The sequence below is a fragment of the Typopeltis vanoorti genome, chromosome 17 (assembly GCF_054136105.1).
Source record: "Typopeltis vanoorti isolate ZY-2024b chromosome 17, IOZ_Tvanoo_1.0, whole genome shotgun sequence".
NCBI classification, from domain to species: Eukaryota; Metazoa; Arthropoda; class Arachnida; order Uropygi; family Thelyphonidae; genus Typopeltis; species Typopeltis vanoorti.
The window spans coordinates 42635249-42653661 of record NC_143565.1 but is presented as its reverse complement, the minus strand read 5'-3'; the positions used below and the strand labels follow the sequence as shown (position 1 = coordinate 42653661).

Below are 18413 nucleotides of genomic sequence, written 5' to 3'. Positions count from 1 at the left end.
AGCCCTTAACGTTACAAATAAAGATACTTCTCATTTATATGGTAAATTTCTATTGTATATGATCAACTTAAGTGGCCATTCCAACTTACAGATGGTCCCTGAGAATGTAATCCATCTACAAGCCAGGTACTGCCTATATATCCTTTATCTGTAATTAATTAGATATACAGAACGATATATATATATATATATATATATATATATACACATATATATATATATATATATACACACACAGGGTGTTCGGGATAAATTTGACATATTTATAATTAATTATATTTTTCCGTAAGTTACATGTATTAACACACACTTCTCTTCATTTAAAAGTTTGGACCCTTCTTCATTCATATACAAGATGTCAGAAAGGATGGATAGCTGGAACCCACCTGAATCATGGAAGAGAATAACTTGTATCATGATGATTCGTGCCCGCCATCAAAATAAGGATATTACGACTGCTGCCCAATGCTCCCTGAATACAGTAAAAACAATCAGGCATGAACTAGAGACTTGCAATGGTGACTACGAGGATGTAGCAAGAAGAAAGATCCCTAGCAGACGATCTGATTGCGTTCGTACAGCAGAATTCCTCGCAAATCTGCAGGAACAGGTGTTGAAGAACCCTGGCATTGGAATTCGGGCTTTGTTCGTGGAGTTGCTAACTGTAGTCAAGCCCTGGATAACAAGGGTAGCCAATGGTAGGCCGTATGTATGGCAGCAGGATTCGGCCCCTTGCCACACCTCTGGGAAAAGTCAAAAATGGTTGTCTGAAAATTTCTACGACTTCACCAGTCCAAATGTTTGGCCTCCAAACTCCCCAGACCTTAACCCCATGGATTATTTTGTATGGGGCGCAGTTGAAAAAGACACCAATCGCACTTCCAGTAATACAAAAGCCCAGTTAATGGATAAAATTAAAACAGTTTTTGCGGCCCTTCCCAGGGAGACTGTAGCATCAGCTTGTTCGAGGTTCCGAAGCAGAATTGAAGCTGTGATCGATGCTAATGGTGGTTATTTTGAGTAAATCTTGTTGATAGTATTGTAATTAACTCTGCCTGTAATGTTTTTTTGTCAATTCATTAAATTTAATAGATACAAAGAAGATTTTCTTTTTCCTTACGAAACTGTCAAATTTATCCCGAACACCCTGTATATATATATATATATATATTACTACCCAGCTTAGTAATATATATATTACTAAGCTGGGTAGTATCCATTACCCAGCTTAGTAATGGATACTAAGCTGGGTTACCACGTCATAACTCGTATGAGTTATGACGTGGTAACCAAGTTTAAAACTGAAGTTTAAATCTTATTTCAGTTTGAATACAATCTGCTGAAGGAGAGAGAGTACACCAAAACAGTAATAGAAGGACCAGATGGAATTAAAAAAAAAAAAAAAAAAAAAAAAAAAAAACTGCATGCTATAAGATTTACTAAAAACATATAAATATTTCTGTCATTGAAAAGTAACTGCAATGAGAGAATGGTTTTTTTAGGAAAGGCAGATATACAAATGTAATTTTCATTTTAAAACAAATGGAAAAAAACTTGCATGCATTCACAATAAAAAAAAGCATTTGCAAACTTGTAAATCAGATAAAAAAATTAATATATGTCCTTACAGAATTCAGGAATATTAATACTCGCTATAAAAACAAAAAAAAAATATTTAATATAAAAAGTTATATAAACATAAAAGACAGGTCAAATAATGAATCATAACTAGTTAAGAGTTTAATACAAGGAGTCTTTATCCAACAGAATTGATTCCTCAGTGACAGAATTGATTTCTCAGCAACCTGCAACAAGTTTTCAATAGGAAGACCCACCTTCCATTCACAGCTTTTATATGATTCCCAAGCACTCCTGCATGTGGCAGTTTTGCAGTATGGTATTATACCACTGTTACCCAACATTTTACTACTTCATATCGAAACAATGATGCTAGACTGGAGAAGGAAAAAAGAACACAGATTTAAAATATATATATATATACCCTATGTGGATAATGAAATTCATCTCAACTAAATCTTGAACACTAAAATAATCATGAGAAATCTACAGAATAAATAAGATAAAATAAAATCATCTCAGATTCAGAAAAACAGAGAAAGAATTAAATGGTTCAGAGGATGGTACAACAAAGAAATGACCTAATCCATAAGGTCAAAAGTGCTTTTTTATGGTTTCTTGTTTATCAATGAAGCATCAATAAAACCTCACTGAACAGTCTTCAGTGCTTGCAGTGGTATGACATACCAACACTTTATTTCTATTTTCAGAATGTTGATATCCAATCAAATTAACATCCCCATCTCAACTAGATCATTTAGGAAACTCGTGCACTAATGCACAAACTAGCTAGCATTGCTTCCCCTACTGAAAAATAGGAGCAGAGTTTCAAGAGAAGTGAAAAGTTTATCCTTGGTACTGTCTTGCTATGTGTAGAGAAACTAATGATTCAACACAGTTGCTACTGCTAATCTATTTCTGTTACTGGAAAATGTTTTTCTTTGGGAAAGAATTAATAGCATAGAATGCTCACTTGTCATTCATGAGGTTTGAATATCAAAAGGTTTATTTATATATATATATATATATATATATATATATATATATATATATATATATAAATTGTGGACTTGCATATGTGAAAAACTTTTATTTCAATGCTTCTTTAACTATATAAAATTAGCTACCACAAGGGACATTTTTTCTTTCAAGTAACATATACAGCAAACATTAACTCAAGTACACAAATTAAGCACTGTATTTAGCATAGAGATGCCCACACTAAATGAAGTTAAATTACACCACTGCCAAAACTGAGCAGGCAACTTCTAACATTAACTGGCATAAGATTTATAAGTGGTGTTGGGAGCAGTGAGACAACGAAGCGTGAGGCAGAACAGAGAGCTTGTTATGCAAGTATGACAGTGAAAAATCAAGGAACCAGTTGTTATCTGAATTACAACTGAAGCAAATAAGGATATAAGGTCAATGTATTATGTCTGTTAACTGTGTTCTTCTGGTCAATCTGCCTGATTTGCAGGAAGAAAAATCTGAGTTTCCAAGATGTAAAACTCAACAATCTCTATTTAAGCCAAGGAAGAGGCAAGCAGGCATTCTGATCAATGTTTGCTAGATTACAGGAGTGGATAGAGAATGCATAGACTTTTTATGTTTGAGATAAGTTTGAAGGTAGCTGCATGACAAAGGAGAAATTGCATAGGTTGAAGACTGCTATCAGGTAACAAAAGGAATCTGTTGAGTTAGGGACGTGGGAGTCTGTAAATGATATTAGCGAGCAGAGAACATCACAGAGAAAATGTGAAGTGAGTTACAATATAAAGAGATAAGACTACAGAGATGATCTTAGAAGTGGTAAAAGCAAGTGCCTTATATGCTGGCAAAAACAGTAAATATAGGATGCACTGAGGATTTGGAAGACAATTCAAACCAGTAATGAGATGGGTGAAGAAACTGGAAGTGATGCAATTGATAATTTTGGAAGTAAATGGTTCTGTTTATTTATAAATGCTGGTAGTATTAAAACTACATGTGAGAAGTTTGTGGCAGTGGACAGAGAGAGATGAATTTGTACAGAGTGAAGAACCAAAAAGATGATGGCAAGAAAACACTGAGGTGAACAGAATATGCTGTTTTTTTATGTGAGTCCTGCTCACAAAGGGTTGTAAACCTGTAGTACATTAGTACTATGAATGGACTAAAGCTTAGAATATATATATAAAATCCAGAACCTTTCCTCTAGAGATCAAACATGGTACACTTTTATATGCCACTTCATGCCTCTAACAAGCAAGGAGGCATTCACAAACACCAATGCCCACAGCAAGGATTCAAACTTGAATAACCTAGCTGGCAATGGGTTATTGCTATAGGCTATGTGAAAGTTGAAGAGGATGACAGTTGCTTAGGCAAATAAACAGAGTAGTAAATATGGGATATTTCAACTATGGCAAAATATATACTGGAAACAGGAAAGGACATATATAAGGAAAATGAACTAAGATTAGGGATCATTATTTAATACAGCATGCAACAGAAAAAAAAAACATGAGGATTGTAAATGTTGTGTTTTGTGATAGAGCAGAATAAAGTGAATGACATATTCATGTTACCTGCACTGAGTGAAATGTGGCCTGCCATAATGGCAAGAGAAAAACTATATGGAAAGGAGATTAAGGAAGATAGAATCGGAATGAAGTAAATCAATGAAATTAATCAGGAATTACAAATGAAGAGCTGTAAAGAAAATATGGTGAGAATAATCTACAATTCATTGTTTGTTTCTACTTGCATGTATCACCACACCATGCAAGCTTTTAAAACCAAAACCATCAAAATAGGATGATTAACTCTTATTACTGCAGTCTGTTATGTCTATTGAATAAGCATATTTTGTGGCTCTGTGCCATCTTGCAGAATGAAATGAGTTCTGGGGAGGGGAAAACCTGTCACTTCTATATGAGACTAGCTAATATATCATTAGTTGAAATGCCCTTATAAAGGCTATTTACATCCTTAGACATGATTTTAACATGTATTCCCAGCCAAATAGCACTGCTAATGCTGAGTGAGCTATAGAAACTGTTATCAGATGTTACATGACCATAAAGCAAAGAGAGGGGGGGGGTGATAGTACAGTAAGAGAAGAGAAATTAGCAAATAAAAAGATCAAGAAAATGCAATTCTTGAAAGTTCAGTTATGAAATCCAGTGAAAGGAAAAGAGAAGTTTGGCCAATAGCTACTGGTGACAGCAGTAACATGATGCTGATAGAGAGTGGAGATGTTGAATGAATATTTTGTTAACATATTCACATTGGCAGAGGAGGAAAGTATTGAATACAAGTGCGAAGAAAGATGGGAAACTGGTATATGAGGATTTGTTGTTTTAAGGATACTTGCGACGAAATGATGTTAAATAAATATCTTTCTTGTGATTACGTGATTATATCATTGGTATATGAGGTATTTCAAGCACGACATAAATAAAGCCATGGGATTGAATACGATATCACTGTGTATATTAAATGCATTAAGGATCAAACACTGTTGTTCAAGAAAAGTCTTGCAACAGCAACAGCTCTTGAAAAGTAAGTAGGTGAAGATAGTATTAATGGATATGGGTAAAAGAGATCCAAAATTGAAATATAAACTGGTTTTTATTTCAGAAATGATGGTGAAGGTATTAGAAGCATTAGTTAGGGCTAGAATATAAGATTAGGGGAGACAGCATGACTTTATTATTATTATTACATGACACCTCCAGGGAATCCAGATTCCTCAAGGGAGGGCACCTACTCTACAGCTCTGTCTACACCAACGCAATCTACCGTCCACCACCACTAGTATTTTCACAGATAATCACAAACATCCATGCCCACAGCGGGATTCAAACCCACAGCCTTTTGGCTGAAGAGCGGATACACTAACCACTCAGCCAACTAGGCCAGCGAGGTCTCGATTCAATAATCTAGTTACATTTAAGAATATGGTATCATAGAGGAATGCTTATACAGTAATTGTATTGGAATTTGCAAGAAAATTTAATAGTATACAACGTGAAAAATTAATATTGAAATAAGAATGATGGAAAACAAACTGATAGCTTCAAAGGATTAGTGACAGATACCAACAAGTTGTGTTGAAAGTTTGTTTCACTTGGTTATACTATAAATTAAAGATGCAGAAAATATATTCTTGGTTTATTTATCTAAGTGTAAGCAAAGCGAATTATCTTCATGACTGGGCTACTTGTATATAGAAGCTAATGTTTGAATATCCTCGTTTGAATCTGAATGACTGCCTCCTCTTTCCAAAAATCAGGAAAAGTATTCATCTGTATATCAGTTACTACATCTTGCCCACATCACATTTCTATTTATACCATCATGCTGGTCAAAGTGTGTTTTTAAATAATCCACTGTTAATGTTCTACCTTGTACATATTAGCCACCATGCCATTGATCATGGCATGTCATTTTCATGTTGAAATATCTGGCTAATAAGTTTTTTTTTTACTTTTATTTTATTCATCCTTGTTCTACGTGTCGAGAGTTCTGCTGCCATCATTCACCTTCAACATCCAATTTCTTCTATTTCAACCTCATCAATTTGCTTCCAATGGCCCTTTCTTTTCAGAACATTCTCACTTTTGTATCTTCCATACTAACTTCATCATTGCTCCTCATTTGTCCTCTGGTATTCTACTTTCTCCAGAACAAAGTTGATCATTATGTCAGTACTCTGACAGCAGCACTGACATAATGGTCAGTTGTATGGTTCAGTAATTTTGCAATGTTTTTCTGTTTGCTTGTTTTTAAAAAATAGAAAAACAATGCAGGAAAACATACTGCTCTGATTTGTTTTTAGCCACTGTTTTTATTTAATTCATTTTGAAATTAATGTAAAATTACTGAGGAAAGACAGCTTAAGGGAGACGTGATTTTTTTACATTTATCAGGTGAAAAAAAAAAAAGGATGAGGAACACAAAACTATGTAATCATGATAACGCACTTTTCCTAAATAAATTTCCAATAACCCAAAATTACTGAGGAACATATTAGGAAAAGGACTGGTTATTAATGACTTAAAACCAAATGCTTACATAGGCTGGTTTGACTGCACAAGTTAACTAACAATATATTATTACTTTACTCCTCTAAGAACTCACGCGGGAAGACACTCCACTTCACACAACCCACTGTCTACACTCCTTAATTCTCCATCCACACACAATCACTATCTTATTTTTTGTTTGTTCGTTTTCTTATTCAACGTTTTAATATTAATTATATAAATTATACAACAAAAGATTACGGAAAATTAAACACATGAATACATTGCATTAAGGGGAATAACTGGATTAAATGATAATTTTATTAAATTTTAATATAAGAAACTATAAGCTTACTTCAGACACCATTAAATAAACCAATACGGATAAGATTCTAATAAGGAAACTAAACATATCAAAATATGTACTGTTAATTCGGAAAGTAGATCGGAATTTTTAATAAATTGTTATTTTACTTATTTAGCACATATTTAATAAATCAGCATGTCGTGGATAAATTTCCAATACAGAAACGACACCGTCATCTGCATAGATCGTTCGGCATTTTTGTTCTGTTAATTCTGTTGTTTATATTTAAATATAATTAAATGAGGTATCGGTTCTGAAAATCCTGTTAACTGCCTCATGAAACAAGTCCTGACAATAATTTAAAAATTTTCTGTTTGAAAGAAGATTAGGTTTGAGCCTGATTTTTTTTTTTTTTTTTAGGTTCAGGATGCAATGAGATTACAAAGTAGTACCAAAACAACTACAACAAAAATGCTCATTTCAAAAATAAAATAAAATAATATATGAGATAGTATAACAAGTTAGGCTTTGATAAACCTTACACTTAATATATCCTGGTCTGTATATATCGAAGTGCTTTTATTATATAAGTACTATTATTACTAGTGTTACCCACCAAACATAACACCAATTGTTTTTATGAAAAGTTCTTACCACAATGGAATCCTTATCAATTCTCAGTCAATATAGATAGTACAACAAAGTCTACATAACAAGTAATTTTAAAATTTCAAATATAATTTAGCACGAATCAACACGTATTTCTTCTAAATTCCCAGACTGCTGTGCCGTTTCTTTGCCATGTGATTTCAAACTGAACGCATAACCCGCACGGTGGTGAATCAACCCAAGTACGCCAGAGGGAACTAACTGACAGCATTTATAACTGTTGAGAAAGGTGCCGCAACGAGACAGTTGGCACGGCTCTGTTACTAAGCCTAACATGTATAAGCAACACTCGGTTTAGCTTGGACTTGGTGCAACCCTAGTAACCGAAAGAAACATAGCAGGAGGTCATGCGCCTCAAATCGGAAAGAGACGACCAGGTCTATTAGGTTGTAACTTAACGGAAATGAAAATGCGGAAGGACGAGAAGAAAGGCATACACATTTATTTGCAAGTTAGTAGAGATTATAACTATGCATATTAAAATAGTAAATACATGGACAAATTAAAAATCCTTTCATCTGTACGTTGAATACTCGACAATATTGCCGACCAAGGAAGTCTTTTCTCGTGGGTCTATGGAGTCAAGCGCTCAAATTTAAATGGTCCACAAAGTGAAAGGAGGCGTATAATTTGTAGAATTTATTATTATAACGAGTATATTATATTTTTTAGTGAGGTGGACTTCAAATAAAGTTGGGTCGATCGCTAAACAATGTTAAGGCTGTTATAAAAGTCACGTTACAAAATGTATTACTATATGGACTTGCTAAGGAACATTAAAATTAAACCGATAGCATTATTAAAGACATCCTGTACTAAATGGAATCTACCAATAACACATGACATGGCAGGCACTAGCTTCTAAGGGCATTCTGATGACAGCATCTTGGTCAAGTGTGTGTGATAACGGACAAAGGACATCTTGAACGGGGGAGGGGTACAAAATACAAATGATAATGAGACTAGGCTGCTCGTTAAGAATACTTCGTAAACAGTTTCCCTGTTGGAATGGTCGCCTGCGACAGTGTTGCATTATACCAAGAATAATGTGGCAAGCAGAACATATCAAGTCAACCTTGAACATGTGGCCAGAAAAGGCGTGCGAAAAGCAGACAAGAGGTCATCATGTACAACTAGTCAAATTGCTGAGCTGTACAACTAGGGTGGAGGGGGTATTATTATTATTATTCAGGCCTCCAAGTCAAAAGACTCATCGTGGGATATGTCTGAATGCAGTGTCATGCATCGTACCAAATGAGGTGTAACAACATATACCCATTATGGTTACATGCTTGTCCAAACACAAATAGCTACAGCTAATGTGGACAAAGGAACATCAGCATTTGACACTAGAGCCCTGGAGAAAAAAAGCCCGCATGAAGTGGTGAATCCCAGTCATTGTTACTTCATGTGGACAGAAGGGCAATTCTATGGCGATAACAGCAAATCACGGACCCAACAACTTTGCTTTGGTCACAAAGCGGTAAGTGATAGTCTTGGACATGTATTTCATAGCACTCCTTGTACCCTGATACTAGAAGAGCAAGAGCTGAATGGTGAAGACTACATGATGTTAGATGGGTGGTGTCTCTATTAAAGTGATCATCGGACCATTCGCGCGCGCGTGTGTGTGTGTGTGTGTGTAAAAATAATGTTTTATCAATAGTTTAAAACGAGTGTTGAGAAATTTGTTATTTTTGGTAATCCCATATATATTTACGCAAATTCTCCTTCCACTTCCTGTTTGAAGTCTTATCTAGAACTGAAAAATCTGCTTACTTTCGCACAAAAGGTTTATAAAGCCAGTGCCTGAGGCAGTGGTGTAGCTAGAGCTTTTGCCGTCCGGGACGATCCCTGAGTTTGCCGTCCCTCTCAATACACACCAAAAAAAAAAAAAAAAACTCAAAAAGTCAAAATGACGTATAGGGAAATAAATTAAAACACTATGTTTATTTTTGAAGTAAAACTTTAATTTAACATTCTAAAATGTTATTTTTCTTGCCTTTCTGTTAGCAAAATCGTCGATGACATTATCGAAGAATTGTAATGAAGAATTACCTACATTACTATTTCATAGTAATGTAGGTTCTTCATCAATTTTATTTAGAAAAACTCCTCTCACAACTAGCAACATTTACAGAAATTGTGAGGAAAATTCGCAGTAGTATTACAATAGTTTACAATAGTTGGAACTGAGTTCTGGAGACTGTATTTTAAAATTAACTGCAAAAGTTCAAAAATGTTCAAAGTGCCGCCCGGGGCGGACTCCCCCCCACTAGCTACGCCTCTGAGCTGAGGTAGGTCTGGATTGAAACACTGACTCATTGATTATATATGCTGTATTGCGATTAGTCTTGTAGATGACTTGTATATTATTATGAACAACTATTACAATTACTTAAATTGTTTCGGATTCCTTTCCTATCCTCCCACCCACCCACACACACACACACTGAATATCGCCCTGTCACCTTCATGCGCTGTGGACCCTATAATTTGTTCCGTTTGCACCAGTCTCTCAGCCTGCTTAGTTATGACTCCTGCACACAATGAAAGCCTTTATTTCACAGGAAACTGTTCATGCGTGATAGTTAAAATGCCATTCTGTTCAGTCACAAATCATATGTTGCTTAACTGGAGATCAGAAATTATTTTTCAACAGTAGAAACAAAGCATCTCCGTAACGAGGCAACTAGTACAATTTGTATTAATTTCCCTAAATTGTTCCTGAAATCAGGTTGACTGTTCATTTTTATGCGGCATCATTTGAAATGAAATTATGTTAATTAAAAGAAAATCCGTTATAAAGTAGACTTATGAGTCTATTTATTTTATTTGGGGGGGGGGGGGAAATAGGAGGAGGAGGAATATGAATACTCGTATTATTATTGTTATTATACGGGTGTCTCCATAGCGTCAACACTGTTACTCAATTTCCGTGAATGATCTCTTCTTTTCCTCACATTATTCATTTTCTGAAATATTTCGTCCATATCACGCCTATAACCCCCCCCCCAAGCAACTTATTCAATCAACCAGCTTCTGTAACCCACACATAGTCAATCTCTCTCTCTCTCTCTTCATAAGGACCATCGCACAGTCCTACCACAATCTTAGTTACTCGCCTCTGAATTCGCTCCACCTCATCCACATCTCCAAGAAATCCAGGCGACCAGAGATGTGCATAATAATCCAAATCCAACAATAATCCAACATCCCCAAATCCTTGGCTTCATCAATTTCCTGGAGTACAGTTCCATCAATATGGTATCATTTCTCTCCAAAATGCATAACATTACGCTTTGACACATTAAATTAGTATCCAGTAAAATAACGACTTATTGACTATTGCTCTACCTAATTTTGCATCATCTGTAAACACTGAATATTTCCTCTCAGATCATTTCCTATATCATCAATAAACAAATTAATGTTTTTATTACTGTATAAAAACATATTTCTAAAAGTCCATTGTCCCTTCCAGTTGCTGATAAATAATCTGTTACCCGCCTGCCGCTCACTACCTTGGGTCCTGATGAAAATAGTCCTTTAATTCCCTGTTTCAAGCTATCTGATTCATAAGAAAATGTTTTTTTTTTTTTTTTTTTGCTGTACACCAATACAAGACAGTACAGACTACTTAACTTTATGATCTCATGTATATCTATTGCATCACTCTGCACCTGATGTCAGGTTAACAGCAGATTGTACAGACACCTTAACAATTTCTATCACCTCCTGTATCTGATTTAAGATCACCGCAATATTTGATGAACATCTGTGAGATAGCAGTCAACTGATAAAGGCATACGAAAAACTGGACCGTATAGGTTAACCTAGAAAAGAGAAACTGGCTTTTATAAACTAGTGGAGTACATTTTGTAATTCTAAAATTTTGATAAACTTATCTAGTTTAACTTGTACAGTTCTGATGTGATCAAATGTTTTTATGGAATAGAAAGTATGAAGCAAATGAGAATGATCGATTATTAAGTAAGGATTGAGTTAGCATGTGTACAGATTGGAAAGTGAAAAATTTCAGATTCAGAAATCAAAGAGCGAAGTATCAAATAATGTAAGAGTGGAACTGGGGAAAAAAAAAAAAAAGGTGTGAGAGAAAAATGCGTGAAGAATAAAATGAATAAAAAAAATATGTAGTGCTATATGGGAGGAGGGTTCCAATAATTAAGAGCGTGAAAGATGGCAGCGTTATTCGAGAACAAAGATCAGGGACATACATAAAGCTCTGATATGGCAGAATAGATTGAAAGAGATTGCTGTAGTAGTTGGAACGGATTTAGGTAAAGAAAGATTTTCTGTAAGACAGGATGTGAACGATTTGCTATTAGCAGTGAATGCAAAGAAGGAGAATGGAAAGATGATGAATGTATTACCAAGATGTGACGATGCTTAATGAGAAGAAAAGAGCAATTATTGCAAATGGTATGATGTGAAGAGTCTGTATGAAATATAGTAAAGAAATGAAAATGAATATTCATTTTAATACCATAATCGAGATGATTTTGATAAAAGGTAGCACTTTTTTTTTTTTTTTTGGATGGTTTGTACTTAGCGTTTGGCATTTAGAGAATCTATTGATAAACGATAGAGTAAATGAGCAAAAACAAGGAAATGAGAGTTGCTAGGGTAGCGAGTGATTGGATTTTTGGTTAACACACAATGATCTCTGGGCATGTAGGATTAAATGTTGTAAGAAAAGAAATTGTGCAGGGAGGCGCTGTCCAGAAGATAGAAATGAATGTTTTCGTGTTAATGGAGTTAGTGGGCATAGGGATTGTTGGGAAAAGTTAGGTTTGGGCCCCAACAGCTGAAGTGATTACTGATACTCTAAGAACAAACGGTTCAGTTTAATTGAAGTCTGGGGTTAAGCTTACGTGTATGTATACAAACATTTGTTCCTAATACAAACAGTATTGGGAACAAATCTGGAGAAATTGTGGCATTAATTGATTTTATTCAGCCTACGATTTTTGGAATAAATAAGATGTAACTGACCGAGAATGACATTGTGACAGGCATAGAATATGCTCGTTACAGTATTCAGGAGGAGAGAAGAGAGAAAAAGGGAGATAAAATTTTGTTAATGATAGCGACCGAGTTGTCTCCACTTTCAATGGAAATACTTGGTGTGTATAAGGTAAATGGAACAAGAATATTTGTGTAAGCCAGGATATAATGAAAGAGATGACAGTGAAATGTTTCAACAAATAAAATAGTATAAGACGGCTGCTTATTTATTATGGGTAACTTTAATTATAGTAATATTGATTAGGAGTAGGAAATGTCATAGCTGTAGAGAAAAAATTTCTTGAGTTACTAAGAGACTTAAAAATTGTGGTCAAAGGAACACGAGGGTTCAGCGTGTTGCATTTAGTGATAAAATCGCAGAAGGTTAATGTGAATGAAGTTTCTAACGCAACCTCCAATATGTGCCAGTGCCAGTATGACAATACGGAGGTGGTTAGGCATATGCCTGTTCCAATTAGAGCAGGAGACTCAGGTAAAATCGTGGGAAATTTTTCTGGCATGAGATAAATAGTGTTTGGAAGTTTTTAAAAGAGCACCACTATTCTGAGAGTGAGAAATAGAATAGGTATAAAGAAAGGGAAGTCCATAACAAGCATTTTGAACGGATTCCTGCTTTCTTCTATTCTTCTTGCTCGCACGCGGCATTAATGTGCTATAGGTCATGTGTACCTATAGCACATTAATTCGTGTGTGGATCATATATTAAAAAATGCTTTGGAAAAAGAGAAAAGAGGCGAGCAAATGCAAGATGGGCATAAAACATAGGCTAGGAAAGTGAGAAGAGTAATACGAAAGAAGACTGGCACAGCAAGCTAGGAAAAATCCTAAGGAGTTCTTTCGTTATGTAGTCAATACAAAAAGAGGCGACTATGGGAAAAACTGCAATGTTGCTAAGGGTGATAGCTAGGGTGACCACCCAGCAAAAATATTTCGTACTAACTGATGCAGGAAAAAGGTACTAGATCTGAAACAAAAAGTGCTAAAATTTTATTTGCATTCATTTCACTCTATTTAGGACATTTTACGATATTACTACCTTATTATCGTAGATGAATGAACTCAATGTAAAACCTCGAAATTAGCACATGAACGACAAATATGAAAAGAAAAAAAGTCAAAACTCACCTCACTGTAGTCATTTGTGAATCCAATAGCTGCAGTTATCAATAATCGTAACAGAAGTCCCAACTTTAGCGCTTAACATATGTATTAATTTACCATATAAGTTTAGTGTTTAAAATAATGTAACATTAAATTTTCAGTTATTTAATATGTTATTTACATATATACAGGGGTTCCCACTCACAAGAAAAACACTTGAAGTATTTATTCGTTATTTTTAGCAGATTTTGCTAAATTAATTAACTCTTCAGGTATAGTAGAATCTGTAGCTGATGAATGTTTCAATTTTTCTTTTGTCAAAAGGACTCCATTCATCAAGGGAGATTGTAGTTGATTTCTTATTTTATTTTTATTTATTGTCACTGCTGAAAATATTCTTTCAGTTGCTGCTGATGAATGAGGGAGGCACAGTACAGCTTTAACTAATGTTGTTAAATTAGGAAACATTTGTTCTCCTACAGCATTTTTCTTTGAAAAATTTTATTCCAAAAAACATGAATTCTTGACCTTTTTTTCAATGCTACACCGTACAGTCTTCAATAGTTTCCATTCTCTATCAAGCTCTCTTCATAACGCCCCTAGATATACATTTCTGTCTAAAAACTGATCATTGTCGGTTGGATTTATCTTTTCAATGGGGTCCAAATTACACTGTGCATCAATAAAAGGTGGTTACTCATATTAAGATATTTAATTTTTTTTTCACTTGTTTTCATTGTTGTAATGATCGCACGAAAAGTGTTTGAATAGCGAAGAATATATTTTCATTGGCTAATGCCAGTCGGATTGCGTGAGTATGGGATGGGGGGGGGAGGAGAAGGGTATCGAACAATGAGAGGGGAAGGGAAAAAATAAATCATGCTTGTGTCATTGAATGTGACATATGGGGAGGTGTGAGAAGAGAAAAATATTAAACTCATATGTCTAACTCTCATGTTGTTGTTATTGTTATTATTCTGAAGGAAGAAAGTACTAGATCTGTTGGTAAACGCACTAGAACACTAAAAATTTATAAAAAGTACTAGATCTAGTACGAAAGTACTATTGGTGGTCACCCTGGTGATAGCATGATGAACAAAGCAGAAGATACAGTAGAAATGTTTAATGACTATTCTAGAGCCTCCGTAGCTACAGACGAAGTGATTTGGTTGAAAAGACCTGAGTTCGAAACCCGTCTAGGACGTGAAGAACCTTTATTGGGACTTATCAACTGAAGGTGAATTATCCGGTCTCATACGAAGGTAGATGAGGTTTTTTCTCCGAAAATTCGGATTTTTGTGTCCCTCAGAACAGGCAAACCGGTCATTATAACACAATTAACATACATAATACACCGTCTGTAGGAAACAACAGTTATCCACCTGCTGTAAGGGGCTGTAAAACCAGGCAAATAACCAATGGACAAATAGTCCACTGGTTTTGTTCCGCAACTCGAGAAAATCGACCGTAGAATTCAGACTACTTACAAACAAAAAATATAGCATTACGGTTAGGGACCATGAAATAGCTGCAGTTCTTGGGCCAACTATTTGTGAATGGCTGAGGGTGGAGTTGGCTATCCTAATTTACAAAAATTAGCACGGAAACGTTTTCTCCACCTTATAATGCATACATTTTCTTATTCTTACTTATACTTTGCTTATATCCGCCGTCTCTGCATGTCATCTGTTTGCTATTCTAGATCTAAAAAATCAGCTAACGGCTTCTATTCTCCTATCGGAAGCAGGCGAGGCCGGTTTAGTCCTGTCTGACTCTTGGAGACCGAGTGGGCAGTTCATATTTACCAGTAGCCAATCAGAGATTGTTGGCCCAAGAAATATCACTAATTTTAAGCAGCAACCAGTGAAGAGAGCAAACAAGTGCCGGCATCTCTCGGTCTATAACCCTAACACATGTTATTATCTGAAATGGTGAGGGTTCTACTGTCCATTTTCCTCACTTTATGGGACGAAAAATCTGAGTTTACCAGAGGAAAAACCCACTTGCTATTGCCAGCGATCGATTAACCCTGGAACTGGTCGAAGAAAGCTTAAAAAGTTCATCTAGTCGGTGATTAGAATCGCATCTAAATCTGTCTTCGGGTGGCCTATCACTATGGATGCAAATTCCGCTTTCACTGAGCTACACAGATCTTTGTTAAATAATACTACCGCCTTAGTAGCAAAGTCTTTAATGACCATAACCTGTGGTTAAAAAGTTCATGCTCTAACTGCAAGCAAGTCCCTCTTACGAGTATAGAGCAGCTATTCATGCTAGATTATCAATTTGGTCACTCTCGTCTGCATTTTGTCTGGAATATCAATATCCCTTCTTAGACAGAAATGTCAAACATGAATATAGTGCTTATACAGTGTTTATGGGAACAACAGAATATAATCTTTAAAATCAAGATGTCCCGAAAAATTCGGGATGTATAGTCAGCATACATAGCAATTTAGTCTGAAGCAAAAATATATGCATAAAGAAAAAAAAAAAATTAACTATCTGTAAATGTTTCCATTGATGTTTTTCTTTTAATCCCTCTCCCGACCCCAAAGGCTGGCGACCTTGATTAATAGCTGAGCTATATATCTTACAGAACAGGAGGGAGCGCATGTTTGTATACAGTATATTACATACAGTATTTATAATGATTACGTAGCAGAGAAATATACACATTTCTCTATACATATGTAGACTTTTTAAGAAGTTAAAATTCAAATTTGAAAAAAAAAAAAGCAAACAATTAAAACTACTTTTTAATTTTTAGCGTTAGGGATTGCAAAACAGGAAAATCATCCAGGGACCATACGCAATTAACAGAAAATTAGTACAAGTGACTTTCTGTAATGAGTCTTGGGACTCTATAGAGGTGACAAGTAATAATAATAAATGTCCTTCAAACAAAATATAAAGGCTTTTATGTAAGGTGAACAAATGGCATACTTCTACTTTAAATAACTTTTGTCTAAAGTTTTCGATGCAAGTTCCAATAAAAAATAAATAAATAATGCTCGTAGTAATTATGAATCTCTAAGTGCTATTCATGAAAATTAAAAATAACTAGTGCTATTTACATCCAGATAACCAGTCTATCTATGGCACCATTTTTGACCATAAAAATCTTCATATTACATAAACTACAAAAACGACACCATTCTGTATTATTCTCTCTTTTTTTTCCTCTCTCTCTCTCTCTTTTTTAATGATTTCGACATTCATTTTTAAATCTGAAATCTAAGATTTAAAAATGAATAGTGGTTTTGTGTGGAAACGTTAAAAAATAGTTTTGCTTAGCTTGAGCAAGTACTTCATAAATAAAGCAGATGCTTTCATTTTCTTTGCAGTATGAAGAGCATTAATGGATGGTACCAATTCTATGGCATGCAATGAAAATCATAGCCAGATGAAATTTAATGCTCTAATACATATTTGAACTCTGCAGCCATCTTTCATTTTTCAACTGCATGATGGGTATCGCCCACCATTTCCTCAATGTCTCTTTAATTTTTTATAGGAATCTCTGTTTGTCTGGTGGTTTGGTTCAAAGCAATTGTAATGGAGCTATGTGCGCTAACACATACTCGAAAGAAATACTAAAAATTTAACTCAGCCTTGGATTAGATCTCCTATGTTCATCCTTTTTTTTTTTATGTATGGAGGTTACGCCGAAACTAACAGTTATGGGCACGTAATGCTGTTACGTGACTATAACAGTGTTCGTTTTCAAGATTCTTTTACGATACTAAGACATTATTTTTTAAGCTTAAAAGATCTCGGAATCGGTATTCATAATTTCTGATACCGCTTTAAAAAAAAGGTAGGTAAATATTTATATATTTATTAATATGATTTATTAAAATGTCTTACACTAAGGTATAGCGACCCTCAAGTAAGTTCGGATAATATCGACCGAACTGGTAGGCCGAGTGGGATAGAGTCTTAGACCAACAGATTGTAGATTCGAAAGCTGTTGTCAGGACCGTTGTAACCCACTAAGCAACTAAGGCGAAGAGCCTAGGAGTAGGGTGCTTGGAGAACAGCAAAACTGTATCTCGAAAATAAATAAATAAAATAAAATAAATAAAAAACACCTGGTTTTTTTTGGTTTTAGATGTAACATATTATGGACGACATCTATCCTACAGGGTAACCACCACTAGTACTTTCGTACTAGAGCTAGTACTTTTTATAAATTTTTAGTGTTCTAGTACGTTTACCATCAGATCTAGTACTTTCTTCCTTCAGAATAATAATAATAACAATAACAACAACATGAGAGTTAGACATATGAGTTTAAGATGTTTCTCTTCTCACACCTCCCCATATGTCACATTCAATGACACAAGCATGTTTTATTTTTTTCCCTTCCCTTCTCGCTGTTCGATATCCTTCTTCCCCCCCCCCCCATCCCATACTCACGCAATCCGACTGGCATTAGCCAATGAAAATATATTCTTCGCTATTCAAACACTTCTCGTGCGATCATTACAACAATGAAAACAAGTGAAAAAAAATTAAATATCTTAATAGGAGTAACCACCTTTTATTGAAGCACAGCGTAATTTGGACCCCATTGAAAGATAAATCCAACCGACAATGATCAGTTTTTAGACAGAAAATGTATATCTAGGGGCATTATGAAGAGAGCTTGATAGAGAATGGCAACTATTGAAGACTGTACGGTGTAGAAGCAT

General features: G+C 35.0%; 1 protein-coding gene across 5 annotated transcripts in view; it reads right to left on the bottom strand.

Annotated features, from left to right (window-relative positions):
- Positions 1 to 18413, bottom strand: part of LOC150097323 (septin-9-like) — a 248179-nt gene that overhangs the window by 91595 nt on the left and 138171 nt on the right. Inside the window, exon 1 of one of the 5 annotated variants that reach the window (XM_090407754.1) lies at positions 7552 to 7788. The exons of the other annotated variants lie outside the window; for them this stretch is intronic. The gene's annotated coding sequence lies outside the window, so the exon portion shown is untranslated. Of the gene's footprint in view, positions 1 to 7551; positions 7789 to 18413 lie in introns of those variants that run through there. 5 annotated transcript variants of the gene reach the window in all.